Source organism: Oreochromis aureus, linkage group 12 (genome assembly GCF_013358895.1).
Source record: "Oreochromis aureus strain Israel breed Guangdong linkage group 12, ZZ_aureus, whole genome shotgun sequence".
NCBI lineage: Eukaryota > Metazoa > Chordata > Actinopteri > Cichliformes > Cichlidae > Oreochromis > Oreochromis aureus.
The window spans coordinates 4782151-4787931 of record NC_052953.1 but is presented as its reverse complement, the minus strand read 5'-3'; the positions used below and the strand labels follow the sequence as shown (position 1 = coordinate 4787931).

At 39.8% G+C, this 5781-nt stretch overlaps 1 long non-coding RNA gene across 3 annotated transcripts; it reads left to right on the top strand.

The window, feature by feature from the left end:
- Positions 1-853: 853 nt before the first annotated feature.
- Positions 854-5199, top strand: LOC120443123. 3 transcript variants are annotated; one of them, XR_005615158.1, is made up of 4 exons: positions 854-1087; positions 1474-3548; positions 3677-4491; positions 4609-5199. It is a non-coding gene; the product is annotated as an uncharacterized LOC120443123 (long non-coding RNA). The 3 variants fall into 3 exon arrangements; XR_005615159.1 differs by having other exon boundaries at positions 854-1515; positions 2387-3548; XR_005615157.1 differs by having other exon boundaries at positions 854-3548.
- Positions 5200-5781: the final 582 nt, after the last annotated feature.

Sequence of the window (5781 nt, the reverse complement as noted above, 5' to 3'; positions counted from 1 at the left end):
ATGAAGACATAAAACTAAACAGCAGTGATGTTTGTAGGGTTACTGAAGTTGGGCTAGCTGGTATATATTGATTTGCTACGTGATCGCTAGCGACACAGCTGTGTTAGCATAACATAACCAGTGAAGCTGGAGGATGAACGCTAACTTTTTTCCACTCGATGAAAGTTAACGTGAGGGTTCCCGATGGTTAGGGACAAATGCAATCGCATGGCAGGATGCTGTAAACGGACCAAACTTCAGTCAGGAGAACAACTGAGATAATCCATCCACAATACGAAGTTAGTCATTAATATACTGCAACAACATGGGAATAGAGCAGCTGGGAGAGAATTCAACATTAATGAATCAATGCAAGAAGAATGAGTTGAGTAAAGTTTGACTTATATGACTGTTTGTTTTGCTTAATGCGCTTTATAATCCAGAGCGCCTTATTGTCAGAAAAGTATGTCCAAGTTCTTACTGCTAAACGTGGATCTACTGCATCGTGGCTATTTTGTTTTTCCCCACACCACTTCTGAATTTTAGTTTAGTTTGTGTTTAATAAATAACAACAAGGTGAAATATTCTATATGCTGTTGTTCATCTGATGGTGTATTTGAATAATTGTAGATGCTAGTTTGATTCACCCAGTAAAAATAATGTGCCAAAACAAGAGCTGCCCGCTTTAAATGATCCCTTTGTGAAGTTAATATTTTCAGTCACAGAAAACTTTATGGGGATATTTGGAGGATGTAGTGATGGTACATAGTGCTAAATTGTATTTATAATAACATTTAATCATTTAATACAGTATAATAGCACGTGACTAAAACTCACAAATTGCTCCTCTTCAGTTCCCTATAGAAAAGACATGCTCTACATATTTTAATCTCATCTGATTTTCTCTAAAGGAAGGTCTTTAATACGTGTCTTTTTTTACAGGATAGCTGGAAACAGGATAAGCTGTAGGGCCATCCTGCCATGACTTCCGCTCTGCCTTAAGAACTCTAAGAGTTAAGCTGTGTAATATGTCAGAAAATTCCCCAACAGATTTTCATTTGGTCCTCATAATAACATCAGCGACCCGCCAGCCAATGATCCGCCCAGTGTAAGTTTGGAGGTCACGTAAGTTTGGTCACGCTATTGGAGATTACAGCAGTATCTCCAGACAAATAAAATATACAGGATTATGTAGTACATACAGTACAAATGAAAATACATATGTGCTCTCTCATACTGATTATTATTGTTGGATAAAACCCTGAGGGACACATCGGATCTTTATACAGCATTGACTGAATTCTCTGAAGAGACGGACAGATTTCTAATGTAATCAAGATCGTGGGTTTTTCACTGATCCCACTGGCTGAAGCCCTTTGAGGAAGGATGTGTGTGTTAGCAGCAAATTCAGTAAATGCACAATGCTGTTTTACATGGAATCAAATATATTCTGACATGTGACACTCAGGTAATAAATGCATTTAAATCATGTAGGTCTAGATCTCTTCACAGATCTCTGCGGCAGCAGACAAACATGTAAGTAAATGTGGAAACTTTTGATTAGCTGTTTTTATTTCTTCAGAAAGTTGGAATGATCGTATAGCTGTTGGTATTTGGAAGCTCTGCACACTGACTCACCTGCAGTAATACATAAACCAAAACGTGCAACGATATTATACATCTTTATGAATACAGTGTCCCCCCCAAAAAAGCCTCCTCTTCATTTATTTTAAATGTACTATGACACAGTGAGGACTTTGAGGCAGATTCTTAGACAGATAAAGAGATGGACGTCAAATCAAGCAAAGATTTTACTGACATACAATTCATTATCAGTGCACTGATCTCACAAATCAAATATGTAAGAAGATACAAAGAGGGGACTTTGTAAATAAACTTGCTACAGGTCTAGATATGTCCATGTTGCCATGACAGTGAGAATTAATGACATCATAAATTCTTGAGCTGCTATTTAACAATATGACAGAGTAGTTTTTCTAGAAGCAGAACAGCAGTCTCCTAGGCTGAAAAGTGACAATGTGAAAAGAATTAATTTCAGTGAGTCACTCCCAAAAGACTGCCATGTTATTTCCCTTATTTAACCAGGAAGTCCCACTGAGATCAAATCACGTTACAAGGGCTAGCCAAAGTAGAAGCCATACTACCTCAAAGTATTAAAAGTACAGCAAATACAACACAAAATACAAGATCTACAAATAGCCACAACAAAACAACACTACTGTCCTCTCAAGAAAAACATCATGCCACACATGTCTACTTTACCACGGTCCTCATTACACCTGTACATCCAACAGCACATATTTAGAGTAAAGAGTTTAAGGGCTTCCTGAAAATTATTCCATGTCCAAGGTCTGTATGAAAATGCCTTTCCCCCCTGATCTGTCAGAAAACTCGGCACACTGAAAGCAGCTGTTTGGAGTAACACAGCTGGAAACTGTTGGAACTGCAACAGAGAAGGTTGCAAAGGTAAACTTTATGTAGCAGCGACACAGACACTTGGCATGTGTCAAAAATGTAGAGATGCATTAAACACCGAATAAAGACTGAATGTTTACCGCCATAATCAAGCACAGGCGCAAAGCTGGTTCCACATGTTTTTTTTTTAGAGAAGAAAATAAAACAATATGAAAACATTCAACTTTACTTACAGTTTGACATCAGTACCTAATCTAATTTTTATCTGCCATACAGGGCAGAGGGTTTTTTTAAGTGTTTGAAGACTTTGAAGACTTTTTATTATGGAAAATTTTATTTAGAACAAGGCAGTTAAAAGGCACTGAAGTGAGGGATGTGAGACAGTTTGTACAGTACTGGGAAATATTTATTTGCCAGACATTCAGTACACGGCGTCTGGTTCATACCAAGTTATTTTTCATTTTGTCTTTGGATATGAAATCAGAAAATGACCCATTGCTCTCTAAACATCTCATTTTTCAAACTAAGCCTTCCCAACATCTTCTCACAGGCAACAGGGGTCTTCAAGGAAAGACGTCCAGACGCGTTTCTTTCCAAGCTGCAGAGACTACGATGACCTGGATGGCTGAGAACCTTCACAGACACAGGCAACAATGTTCATCATCTGTTCAGGCTACATCTGTCCAGGTTTGAGATTCTTTGAGAGAAAACTTAAAAATGAGTCTAGCACAAGTCACTAAACCAACCATCAATGGTGTTGCTACATACTAAATCAGCTGTGATAGGACACCCCTGTCGCCAAGGAGACACAGTCTTGGTGACCTGGGCAAATCCCACTTCAATCGTTGGCCTGTATAATTCAGAACATCTCTTCAAAAATGAGAAAACTTCCCCTAGTGCATGCACATTCATCTCTCTTTCTGTATGAAATTGATTAAAGTTATGCCTGATTAAAGGTGTAGCCACAGGTTGATGCCAGTACAGGCAGCTATCTGCAAGACGTCTTGATGCATGCTCAATCATCAGTCAAACGCTATGTCCAGATGAACAGAATCAACCTTTTAGGTCAATCTGCAAGACTTAAGTTCAGTGAATAACTTCACTGCGCCGATCTCATGTTCTTGTTGGTTTAGGTGAGTGAAATTCTATTATTATTATTATTATTATTATTATTATTATTATTATTATTGTTTAGCACTAATTAGCAGGCAAGTGTCTGGATTTTTACTTTATTTTCCATCCATTCTCTTCTGCTTATCAGGGTTGCAGGGGTGGGGGATGTTTGGGGCACCCTGGAAAGGTCATGAGTCTTTCACTGGGCTATCACATAGAGATAGACATGGGCAATCAGAATCAGCAATTAACCAAACCGCACTAAATGCATGCCTTTGGACTGTGGGAGGAAGGTGGAGCATCAGGAGAGAACCCACGCAGACACGGGGAGAACATGCAAACTCCACACAGAAAGACCCCGGACAGAAGGTGGAGTCAAACTCAAGACCTTGCTGAGAGGCCTCAATTTATCACTGTGCCACCTTGCTGCCCTTATTTATTTATTTTTACTTATTCTTCAAGAGTCCACAAACCAATAGCTGACTTAAGAAGGGCAGCAGTCTTTGCTCCAAACACCAAACATATGACCCTATTTTAAATGTAATAGACACATTTGCTACTAATAAAGTGAAAATTCTCAACCAACAGAGCCCCGCATTTACAAAAAAAATCCAAAATATATCAAATGTGTGAAAGAAAAAAAATCGTATAGTTAAATCAAAGACTAAAACTCAATGTGATGTTTTTGAAATGTTACACATGGCACCTGAAAACAATACCTGGTGTCATTTTTTCTTGCTGTTTACTGCTGTTACAGTGCTGACAGTTATCATTAGCTTCAAAACAAAGAATAGATGAGACTGAGCGATGCTGATGGTGTCAGAGCTTGACAGGTTTTGTAGCCTGGACTGAAGGGCTGATATCAGTGACTGTGTTTCTTTCCAGCAGAGAAGGGGGGGGGTATTAGAAGGAGGCAGTGCAGGGTTGTAGATGAGGCCAACCTTCGCCCAAGGCCTTGCTCAGGTGAGGACATGTCAAGGAAATCTTAAGCTGGAGCTAGATTTCTTCACGGCAGAGCCACACAGGCCCCCAGGGGCCACTCTCACTTCATTTTAACGTCATTCACTTTCATCCATCCAGGCGAGTGAGATGATGGAGGCTGTTCCAGCCAACTGTCCGAACAGGATTTGGGAGAAGTGCAAGTCAATGAGGAAGAGGCGATACTAGTGAGAGCGACACACGGAGGGTTCAGGAATTATTTTTGCTGGTGCCGATTGCTTTAAATCAGAAGAGAAAAAAGCATTGTAATTGTAATTCATCTATCATAGGCACAGAAACAGCAGTCTCTAAAGCTCTTTCATTAACCTCACTAAATTCTTGGTTGTTTAAATATTGCCTGGGTGGCGGTGACTCAGATGGCAAAGCGGGTCGTCTATTATCTGATCCCTGGCACAGACACATGCCGAAGGCGCCTCGCATGGCAGCTCTGCCACCTTTGGTGTGTGAGTGTGTGTGAATGAGAAACAAACTGCAAAAACATTTACAGTAATTACACAAACAAAAATGTAAATGTGATTCTGATTTTAGGGACAGTCTGTATTTTGATGCATTTCCAAAGCCATACTCTGTCCATCTACTATACTGTAGCAGGTTTTTGAGTTATTAATAAGTAGTAACTTAATAGTCAAATGTTTAAACAATTATAAGTAGTTTTTAGTAATCACTTGGAAGTTTTTCAATTAGTGTTTATTCTTGTCAGTTTATTTCTGCATTTTTTTGAATTCCATACAGTATATATTGCACAATACTGGAAAAAACGACTTTTTACCCTGTGTCACATGTTTATTTATGATAATAAAATGTTTCTCAGTTTGCCTTCATCTAGCAAGGACCTCCAACTTGCACTGGGGAATTTGTGGCGAAGACTAAAGCAGCTAAAGGGTGGATGAGAGTTCAAGGAGTTCTGTTAATTTACTGGTCAGACTATGTTCCTGTAGAGCTGTTACTCCTCCACATTGAAAGGAGCCAGTTCAGGTGGTTTAGGCATCTTACCAGAACGCCTCCTGGTCACCTGGTAGGTGAGGTGTTTTGGCATATCCAACAGGAAGAAAACCCCAGGCATGACCTGGGACGTGCTGGACAGATAATGTCTCTTGGTTGCTTGGAAATGACTCGCTGTGCTCTCAGAACAGCTGGAGAAGGTGGCTGCAGCAAAGGAGGTGCGGCCATCTCTGCTTATACTGCTGCCTCCATGACCCGGGCCGTATGGATGGATGGATGATGAAATATTGCCTGTGTTTTATGATAAATGTT